Here is an 11,645-nt window from a genome sequence, read left to right as displayed (position 1 = left end):
AGTTTGTCAGTTTCATTCTAGACTCACCTCATTGCACTGCCAGGCTTACACAGTTTACAGCAATTCAACTCCATTGAGGTAATGACCGTTAAATTGAAGTTCATTACACCTTTGTGATAGTGTGCATTGAATTATGATTTTGACTTGACATTGCAGACATGGTCTTATCATTTCTTGTGTAAATGATGGCTGCTCCATCTAGTGGCTCGGTGAGGTACTGCCACCAACATGGGGGATACATACAAACATACTCAAAAGTTCTGAAAAGAATCCCAGATGGTTCGGTAAGCGGCGGATACACTGTGTCACTGTGGATACAGCGGGGACTCTTCATCACAAGGAGGGTTCAACTGGCAAGAAACAAACTGACAGCAAATACGTGATGTAGTCACGAGTCTCGTCTCAGAAAACGAGTTCATCAACAGGTAATTAAAAAAAAAAAAAAAAAATGCTTATAAAAGCATATTAAATTGGGTTGGGGAAGTAAGAATGTAAGGAGAACTCATTGCTGTTGTCATAAGTCAACAACATGCATGATTGGTGAATATTTGATTTCATTTCAGCCCAACTTTTTCCAAAAATGAAGAACAAATGTTGCTCTAAACTGGTGTGTTTATCCTGAGTTGTAGGACATGATGAGACCTTCTGTTATGGTCTGTTACTTCCTCGTCATCATGAGTGAAGGCCTTCCAGCAAGCAAACCCCGAAGGAGCGTTTCCTTCCAAGGTAAAGGCATCTAATGGGCTCTACTTAGACTACAGATGGCACTTTGAAGGGACCAATATATAAATAGACTTGTGAACAATACTTATTACGCATTATAAATCTGCATAGAGAGGATGTTCCCACCATGCAGCAGCAGCAAAATAATACTACTGTACTCATACAGTATGAACAAAACACATTGGACAACTGAACTGTAATTAAACACATGGCTATTTGTCCTTTGGTCTGCTGTAGACATGAACTTTAAACGGTTCAAAGAGTCCGGCTTTGGCGGCTTGAGCTCTCTGACCATAAGAGACGACATCGGCCAGCTGGTCGTCGGAGCCAGAGGGAAGGTGCTCACGCTCAGGTTGGATGACATCACCAAGAAGACCAGTGAGGTAAAACTTTAAACACACCGTAACTCAATCACAATCATGACTTAAAATGAATGTGCGGGAATTAGTTGGTGAGTTTTCAGATACCAAAGCACATACGAAGAAAGATGTTGCATTAAACAATCTTTTGAAATGTAATAATAGTACAGTTAATGTATGATAAATGGCAGTAAAAACTATTAAACTATTAGCTTTCAGAGCTATTTTCTAATACCATACGACTCCTTTATATCTCCCCTTACAGTATGAACACAAGAGCTTATGGGTCATTGCTAATTGTCTTTTCTTCCAGGCCAAATGGACGGTCAGTTCAGCAGCCAAAGCCCTCTGTCAAATGAAGGGCAAGGACACAAAGGTAAAGTAAGATTATTATTAGTAAAGCTGTAAATGCATTTTTTTTTTTTAAACCACCAATCACACTATACATTTTCCTTCATTTAAATCACACTTGTTCTTCCGACAGGAATGTGATAACTTCATCCGCACTCTACACACGACGGAGGACGGCAAAATGCTAGTGTGTGGGACAAACGCCTTCAACCCTGCATGTGACTACATGGTTAGTCACATGCCTAATGTTTCATCCTGAGATACCAAACACTGTAGCCTCCCTGTGTCAACAGCTGCTGTGTTGTTTCAGTAAGAAGTCAAGATAAATAAGGGGAGATATCCATATAACATCCATTTCATGTGAATGTTAAAACGATTTGAATGAGTTTTAACAACTAGCTGGAGAAAGCTGGTACAGAAGATATGTGGAACGTTGTTGTATGCAGTGGAGATGTTTTTTTATAGGGGTTTAGCTTGTTAATTGGAGCTTAAAGGAATAGTTGAACATTTTGTGAAGTAAACATATTCGCTTTCTTACTGAGAGAAACTGGATACCACTCTCAAGTCTCTTTGTTAAATATGTCGCTAGAGCCAACAGCGGCTAGCTTAGCACAAAGACTGCAAACAGGGGGAAACAGCTAGCCTGGCTCTGTCCAATGGTAACTACTGTATATCCGCTAACCAGCTCATCTAAACTTCACTAATTAACATTCTATTTCTTGCTCGTTTAATATCTACAAAAAACAAAGTGTAAAATCTGCTTTCAGTCGTCATGCTAAGCTAAGCTAAGCTGAACATGCCATTTGCCGGTTCTACCGTCTTTAGGAGAGTGGTATCAATCTTCTTATCGCGATATAAGGGAATACGCATATTTCTCAGAAACTGTTGGAATAACTGAGCCCCACCATAATGCTTCATTCAACAGACATTCACAAATGGAACAGTCTCCTTGGAGGGAAGAAAGCAGGTGGGTAGAGGGAAAGTTCCTTTTGACCCCTACCAACGCTTTGCCTCCCTTATGAATGGTGAGAACACAACTGTTTATGGTTTTTCAGCACTTTATTCCTGATTGCTCATGGCCACTCTTCACAGATAGATATCTTGTTGTAAAAAAAAGTCGAGGGTCAGAATAAATAAAGCTTGGTTTCTAGTATTGACGACAATAACTGTGCACCGCTGTTTCCTTTACCCTCGGCAGAAAACACTTTGTACTCGGCCGCTTCCTCTAACTTTCTGGGCACAGAGCTGTTGTTTCAGAGACATGGACTGAACCCTCTCAAGACCGTAATGAAGCGCTCTTGGTTCAACGGTAAGCTGCTCATACAGTATATGGGGGTGACAGAAGTATCCAACACATGGTGCAGTGAACCGTTTTGCCTGACAGAATGAACGATTGGGTTTCAGAGCCTACCATGATTTCCATAAGCCTCGTTGAAGCAAACAAAACCAGCGAGGATGGTGAAGACGACAATGTCTTCTTGTTCTTCACTGAGACCGCTGTGGAGGAACGTCGCAACAACATCCAGGTCTCAAGGATTGCCAGTGTGTGTAAGGTGTGCCTCGACAGTCATCTAAAGCTTGAATCACCCGCGCTCGCCTAACAAGTGTGAAGTAAGCTTATTAATGTGTGTCGTCCTAGAGTGACTTGGGGGGCAAAAGGACCCTGCAGAGAAAGTGGACTTCTTTCCTGAAGGCCCGTTTGGACTGCCCATTCGGCGACGCTGGCTCGCCACCCCTCATCCAGGACGCTTTCCTTCTCCGAGACCAAAGTAACTGGAGGGATAGCGTCTTCTACGCCACGTTCACCGCCAACTCGTAAGTCGCATGTGTCCACAGCGTGGACCTCATCGCTCAGCTGTATATAACTGAAAAGAATTGTGAAAAAAGATGGAAAGAAGTAGCACGTCTTTTCTGCGTCCGTCACAGGGAGTCCTCAGGGGCTTGCAGCCAGTCTGCTGTCTGCGCATACAAGCTGTCAGACATCAGCCGGGTGTTCAGTGGGAGGTTTCTGACTGAGAGGGAGACTGGGAGCTGGGACACATACACAGGAGAGGAGCCATTCCCTCACCCAGGTTTAGCAAGTATCAAGCCAATTTGAAGGACACATCAAAATTAGGGGCTTGTTATATTTACTTTTAACAAAAGAAGCATGTAGATGGCACGCTTATCCGTCATTCAAATCCAGCTCTGTCTGGTTCTTATAGTGCATTAACGAGGCACTGCGGGCCAGAGGTGTGACGACGTCCCTCGACCTCTCGGACAAAACCCTGCTGTTCGTGAAAAACCACCCTCTGATGGAAGGGGCGGTCACACCGGCGGCTGGCAAGCCTTTGCTGGTACGCACAGGGACCCGGTTCTCCAAAATTGTCGTGGACCAAGTAACGTCACTGGATGGACAACGGCATCAAGTTATGCTCGTTGGCACGGGTAAGCAACTAGAATGTCCGGATACGCGTTCACCCCCAATAACACACATCACACATGACAGGTGAACCCCCGTGCTGGATTCATTCTTTTCCCCCCAGACTCTGGCTGGCTGCAGAAGGCAGTGAGGTTTGACGGCGAGGACGGCCGCGTCATTGAGGAGCTGCAGCTGTTTCAAACTCCAAAGCCCTTTAACTTTCTCCAGCTCTCCTCCAAAACAGTAAGACTTGAGTCAGTAGGGCTGTTGGAATACCTTGATCCTGTGAGAGTTTTATTTCTTCCTTGATCTTTAGAGATTTGTGATTTAAAATGTGTAGGCAGGCAGCTGAGAACTCTGTTGTGAACCTTGTTTCTGTAGGGCCAGCTGTACAGTGGCGCCAAGGACGTTGTAGTTCAAGTTAATGTAAGGGACTGCAGCCGCTACACGTCATGCGATGACTGCCTCATTGCCAGAGACCCATACTGTGGCTGGGACAAGATCAGAGGCCAGTGTGCGTCTGTTGTTGGGGCGCTACTTGGGTCTGTGTAAGTCATATCTCTTAAAATCTTTTTCACAAGACTAATTCTGCGTTGGGAGCTTCATATTGAAAGAGGTATTTCGCTTTGTGCAGGATTCAGAGTTTGACTGATGGAGACTTCCGGATGTGCCCAATCACCGAGCGTAAGTAAGACATTCATGTGCTCATACACACATGATGTTTCTAAAATTGGGATTTTAAAGCAATCTTCACATCACAATCAACCATACATTAAAATAGAATCTCTGTTAGGCCCCGATCACACTGAGACGCGTCGCTAGAAACGTGAAAACCATTGTTTTCCTATGGTTTGGCATTGATGCTCTCTTGCGCCGCGTTTTTTGAGCCGTTTTTTGGACGCGCATAAGAGGTAAGTTTCCTCAACGACTTGGGAGGCGCACCGCTTGTCAATGTAACACTTGGCCCAGGCAGCCAATCAAAACAAGCAAGAGGCGGGCTCTACTACTTCACCACCACCTTCCTGTTTTGATGCGAGACGAAACGGTAGAAACGGATAAAAAGGCAGACGAAAAGGTGATATTAGCAAATTTTTCAATTACGAACTAATGTCTGGTGCGACACGTCTTGGTGTGATCTTACATTGCGTAGACTGTAGTAAGAGGTGAATATCGAAAATTCACTTCAACAATGTGTACTCGCTTGATTTCTTCCGCAGTGAAAAAGAAACCTGCCATTGTCCACCTCATCAAGCATATGGCGCAGTTCCTCCCGTGTTCCCCTAAGACAAACCTCCCAGTAAGCTGGCGACTCTCTGATAGCATCCTCCTCCCCGGTCCCCGACACAGTGTGCTAAGCCAGGGTCTCATCATCAGACCAGCCGATTCGGACTCCGGCGTTTACACCTGTGAGACAGTGGAAACAGTAAAGGGTAAAGTGCACCGGAAGACTGTGGTCCAGTACGTCCTCCAGGTTCAGGTCAGCGACCCTCTGGTCAGGACAATGAGGGCTGCTGTGATCGCCCTGGCTGCTTTCGCCTGCTTGCTGGTATTGCTCATATGCGTCGCCCTCGTGATCAGACACCTAAAGGCCAAAATGGGGAATCACATCGGTTGCCGCAATGAAAACAACAACAACAACAACAACCAAGTGATCACTGTGAGGCTTTTGTGTCGCTATGATCGGACAGCAGATCGACGCATGGAGGAAGGGCTTGTTTAATTTGACCAGTGAAGGGGAGCAGAGTTTGGAGACTGGGAGTGTTGCATCTATGCTCATTCTCCCAGAATGCACTGTGGTGAAAGGGGTTTTGGAGGAGGTTGAGCCAGACAATGAAAACAGCTGCACAGTTAATAGGATCGCAGGGTGTTCTCCTCCTGTTACACTTTGTTTCATGACATTGCATTGCATGTATGTTCCAATAAACAGCCCCCCCCCCATAAAATTAGCACCTAAGGTGAGTGATAATTCAGACTGAAGCCTTGAAGGAGTATATTATATTGATAAATATTCATGATTAGGATCCTGTGACAAAAACAACATAGAGAAACATACTCACCTTACACAAAGGTAATTATCTGACCTCCAAATAGTGTATTGATATCTAAGGTGCATCCAATGGCAATTCATTATTGAGAGGGACAGGTTTTGTTTTTTTTGCCAAGTGAGAATTTTCCATGTCTGTAATGCATTATAAACATACTTACAATGCGTTATAATCTGCTTATTGCACACTATATTTACAGTTAAAGTACTCAAATATTCATAATGATTCATAACAATAGGCATAACACATAGCATTTCATAATGACTTCTACAGCTATTTATTTTAAGAAATGTGTGGCAACGTTGTGACAGATAAGTAAGGTTAATAGGAGAGAAAGAAAAATAATGATAAATACAATAAATATAAATAAATCAAATACAATGAAATAATAATAATAATAATAATAATTATTATTATTAGTGAAAATAACACTAAAAAAGTTGGATATATAAAAAATAACAGTGTACAATTTTGTATATCCTTGCGAGGGCCATAGCGTAAATAAATATACAAACATCTTTTATTTAGATATTAATGTTACAAAACAATATTTTGCTGTAGATCTAACAAACTTCACTGGGCCACATATGCATAGGTGTTTTTCATGATTTAACGCTAGACTTCTAATATATACTGCTAACAATGTTAATAATACTGTCTCTGTTCCATTGTAATGAGTGAGCCAGCATGCACATTAGCTAACCAAATTAAAGCCTGTGTTATTAATTTTATTAATTACACCTGTGATCTGATCCAGCTGAGACAAGAAGTCAGGAAGCCTGGACTCACAGGGGTGTTTGTTTTTCAGAAACAGAGGCAGGCCAGGATTAATGTTACCACATACCAATCATTGCGCATTTAATAAAATCATTAAGTCATTTTTCTTGTATATTGCAACGGTGATGGACAACTCCTCCCCATTTTAAGTCCGTTTCCTCAAACGAGTGAAACAGCGCCTCCCTGAGTGGTAACGGCTGGTGGGCCAGTCTGTACGGTCAAAGGCGGTATTGCAGTAAGAAGACGGTCGCGTGGAGCCCACCTGAAAAACACAGGTGAGTTTGGCGTCCACTGATTAAAAACATAGTAAACAGGCAAATGGGAATACTGTGTCATGGCACTGGGAACCTGAAAATGGACTGGAGCCTGAGGAAAAAAAACGGCGTGTGTTCAACTCCTTTCTGTGTAGTTATTTATGTTGTGCAGAGGGTCTGCATGTTATACTTTTATTGGTTTACAGGCTAATTTTATGCCAAACATGCAACTGATTGGTCTACATGCATTGGTACTTTAAGACCTGTGGATATTTGTAGTGTTGTATATTTTCAGTATTCAAATCTGATCAGAGTAGCCTAGCTATTTTAGTATGTACTTTTGCTGGGCAAAAGAAATAATAATAATCCGCACATTAGCCTTTGGTCCCACAAAGGTTTCTATTCACTGCTGCTGTTCAATGATGTATGCTTAGAAGGTATTAGATGGTTGTAGGTCAAAAAAACAAAACAGATAGTATTTTACTTACTTTTTGTTTGCTTATCTTTCAACCACAGTCCTTGTCCCCATTTATTCTGGATTTTCTTTGGCCTTTTTTTTTTTAAAACACCCTTTTTCTGCTGACGATAAAGATGCATGTCTTATATTTCTTCTCTTTTACATCGGTTATGATATTTAATTTATAAAAAAAAAGGTCCAAATCCTTCAGTTTCTTCTTCTTCCTAGGGTTTTTCTTTTCAACTTAGCACAATCACGTTTCCATTTTTGTGATATGACTGGGAGAAATTGGTTATACCGTTGTACTGAAGCGAGCTGTCCTTACATCTTTTTCTTAATCTGTTGGCCACTCCACTGTCTAAGGTAATGCTTATTTTCTTAGCAGCTTTAACTGGCCCTTGTAGGAGGAAAAACTGGCCCCATGCTGGCCCCTGTGGTTATAATTGGCTCAAACAAAATGGCTCATAGGCTGTGCAGGAATTTTAAGGGACATATTAAGCCCAGGTAATGGACGCAATTAGGGAGAATAGGAAACAGCTGTGGAGACAAACAAGAGTTCAGGAGGGCTGATGAGGCAATCATCAACAGGTGTGAGGAGCACGAGAAGAGCACGCTGAGGCCAACCGGTGGACAGGTGAGGAACACCAGCCAGTAGACCACATCTTTAAAGCCACGTAAAAAAAAAAGACGGTGAGTTTGTTTAAATATACAACTTTACGATGGCAGTCTTTAAACTAGGAACTACAGCACATTTGCAGCCAGGATGGATGGCTACATTTTCTACAGTCGTGTGTATATACATTGTGCAACATTCCACTACACAGAAATATACAGTTGAGAAGTTGCATATACTCAGTTCTACGAGCCTGTAGAAACCATGCTCCACACCAGATGGCAGCATGGGATGTATCCGGAGAAGCTGCGTGTATGTTTTGTCTGCAGTTGCAGCGGAAGTGCAACACTAGTTATATTTTTTTCTTTCTCTTCAAAGTGTCATTGAACTGAGCTCTGTGGCAATGTTATAATTAGTTCTCAGGGGGATTAGATCTGCTCTCTTTCTGTCTGCTAGTTCTCCCTCTTCCGTCTCCCTTTACCCTCCTCCTCTTTGTCTTTCTCCTTTTCTGTCTCGTCTCTCTTTCAATGCTTTTACTTTTTTCCTTTGCCTATTTTTTCCCCCCTGTGCCTTTCATTGTCTTTGTCTCCCTGTCTCTGAGCCAGATAATAGCTCTTTCCTTTGGGGGCATTTTGTGGAAAGTCAACAGATATGTCGGACTATTGGGGGCAAAAAAAGGCAGACAAACATGTTGAAAGAAGAGCGGCAACTCCAAAAGGAAACCAAAGACCACCTGACAATTAGAAAATAAAATAAAATGCACGCAGTTAATTGACAGTCCACACACATACTGGACATGCACACACTCATATATTACCTCGGGCATGTTGGTACTAACCACTTTGATCCAGGACTGTGCTCCAGAGTCTGTTATGCTGCCGTGTTGGCCCAGAGGCTGGGAAGCGTGATTTAATCAATATAAGCTTTGAAGGCAGGGACCTACACCAAACTATTAGGGGTGAAACGTTGAATGGATATTAATTATGAATAACCATCTGTCATTAGTGAAAGCAGATGAGACGGTGAGGGGAAGCTGTGTGTACACCAACATTTGTTCAAATACAAGTTTGTACAAGATCAGCTGCTAATATGTCGCCAAATTCATCAAACTAACTGACTATAAATGAAACCTTCTTTGACACAGAAAACTTATATGCAGGGATTCCTGTTTATTTACAATTCTTGACAACATACACGCATCTAAATGTATTGAAAGTATTTTTAAGGCCGATATCACTTGATGCCACAAGGTGGCAGTCATGTATAACTAATAATTAACAGCAAAAGGCAAACTCAAAACCTGAGGCTGTGGAAAACAAACGTAAACTCTGGACAGGCTTTGAACTCTGCTCAATCATTTTCAAAATGAGTTTCATCATATTTCAGCAGCCTTGTGACTCTATCATACTATTTATCAAAGCCCTAGATGGTTGTCTTAGTTTTTGTGTTCCAACTAAGATTTTTGTGTTTTGGTAACTGTTTTACAATTACAAGTTGATACAAAAATACTGATCAGCCACTATGATTCTTCAAACATGATAACATTTTGGTTTTGATGTTTTAAAATTTTTGCCATTATCACCTTTTATTTTAGAGAGGGCAGTGTCGAAATGGGGGAGAGAGAGAGACATAGGGAAATTATATGAAACCAACCAACCTTTTCAGATGTAGGTTAAATACCTATTTTTTTTTACCAATAAAGACATTTGAAAATTTCACATGTAATTGGTAGACTAGGTGATAACTCTGTTAGTCTGTAATTGAAATGAAGCAGTTTGTCATAACCTTAATCAAAATGAAACTGCTCATTAGAGTTACTTGCAGGATACACATACAATGTCAAAAAAGATGAGGAATATACTGTATCTATCAGGCAAAACAGAAAATGCACTGAATTCTGGTGAAGAAGATCAAGTTTTATTTAAATGCAAGTTTGTAAATTAGTAGGAATGTATCACAGCGTGAAAGTGAGAGCAGTCCTCTTCTGATTTCATTTTAAGTTAAATTTTGCTTCTAGGAGATGCACTGTGAATGAGGACCAGTCTTATTGGCCCATTAGCAGGAATGCAGCACATAATGGCAGTGAAAGCAGTGCAATATGTGATAAATAGTTATCATTCTGATAACATTTGATGATGATTGTCATTCTGGCTATAATGGGGCAGCCAACATACACCATACCAGCCCCATGAAACTGAAGCAGCTAAGTGGAATTCAGCCATGAGTTACTTTGCTTGGGCGAGAACTACCCTTTGTAAACAAACCGACTAATGGATGATGAGAAGCAGCTGGGCAGGCAGGCATCCAAATCTGGTGATCCACACTCAGTGGAGGCAGGTAGTGAGTGGGCAGTCAGAGGAAAGACAAGAACAGGAAAAGACCATTAAGAGAAAGATTAAAACTGTGTTTTCTGTTCTGAAAGTGAAGAAGGGAAGAGAGGGAGACGTTTCAGTACAGCCCCATGCAGCCGCTCAGAAATAATGCTGCAGCTTCATGTCACGCACAACCTTTGTTGATGAGGACGACATTATGGTGCTGCTTTAATGAATGGTACTACCTTGTCTTGCTATTAAATGTGGTCACTATATTTCAGTAATGGTGATAGTGTAGCATCATTGTCCCGCTAATAAGCATAGAGTTTTGAATGTTATTGATGGTGCTACTAAGGCATCTCCACAGAGAAGCAAGAGAGTCTTTGAAAACGAAACACTGGCAAAAACATTTGTGTATGTTTTAATCACATTCTCATAACCCAACGATTCTTAAACCCAGCAAGTTCACATGAGGCGAGCACATGGAACAGACTGTCCTGACAAAAGCTGTTCTATGTAGCACTTTTTCATCAGGTTTCCCTCAGAAAATGAGTGAACTTACATTTGTAGGACTCTGTATTAAGTGTATATAGTCCCTGTATTTCTATATGTCAGTGACATGTGTTGTCATGACTCTTAAAGTATATCCATGTAGTTCTGACAGGAGCGTTTGCTCACTATTTATATCCGTCTAGTTAAACCAGTGAAATATGGCTGATTTGGAATTTCTTAACTTATAGTAGCTTACCTTGTTGTGTCCACTAAAACGTATCTGGTACAATATGCCTGTTTTTAAAGATACTGACTTCATTTTGTGTGTCTGCAGAAAAAAGAGACAGTTTTTTCAGCATGCAGTTGAGATGTGTGTTCTTAACATATTTATGTTCCCTTGTTTGCATTGCTTATAATTTAGCTTTTACTGATTTATTTAAACTCAAATTGGACCTCCAAAGGAATCAGGCCTCTTAAACACACACCTGAAACACTCATCTTGCTCCCTTTCCTCCTCCTTTCCTTCCTTCCTTGCCTGTCCCTCTGAATCCCCTTAACTTGCAAATGAGGGCAGGCCCATACTGTCCATCCGCTATAAATGATAGATTACGGCGATAACTTTATTCAATTTTTTATAGTCTGAACTTCACTGATATTAAAAAGCTGATCTTTGCACCTATAGCACCGCTGGGATCAGACCTTTAGCTGTTTAAGAGACAAAGGGAGAGATATAGGGCAAGTATAAAGACCTTTATGCCTCTGTTCCTACTCTACAGTGGGGTCTATATAAGGGATGCTACATGAATTATAACCTGCTAAAATCCCATAGGCAGCTCAGGACAGCAAAACTCCCAGAATGAC

At 41.5% G+C, this 11,645-nt stretch overlaps 1 long non-coding RNA gene and 1 pseudogene across 1 annotated transcript; one reads left to right on the top strand and one right to left on the bottom strand.

The window, feature by feature from the left end:
- Window positions 1-395: 395 nt before the first annotated feature.
- On the top strand, window positions 396-5,863 carry LOC129103767 (semaphorin-4E-like; annotated as a pseudogene).
- Window positions 5,864-6,374: 511 nt separating this feature from the next.
- LOC129103988 (uncharacterized) lies at window positions 6,375-7,815 on the bottom strand. Its single transcript, XR_008531757.1, has 3 exons — window positions 7,666-7,815; window positions 7,399-7,486; window positions 6,375-6,918 (listed from the first exon to the last, which is right to left on the bottom strand). It is a non-coding gene; the product is annotated as an uncharacterized LOC129103988 (long non-coding RNA).
- Between the last annotated feature and the right edge of the window lie 3,830 nt (window positions 7,816-11,645).

This window comes from Anoplopoma fimbria, chromosome 15 (genome assembly GCF_027596085.1).
Source record: "Anoplopoma fimbria isolate UVic2021 breed Golden Eagle Sablefish chromosome 15, Afim_UVic_2022, whole genome shotgun sequence".
Lineage (NCBI taxonomy): Eukaryota > Metazoa > Chordata > Actinopteri > Perciformes > Anoplopomatidae > Anoplopoma > Anoplopoma fimbria.
This window is presented reverse-complemented; position numbering and strand designations above follow the sequence as displayed.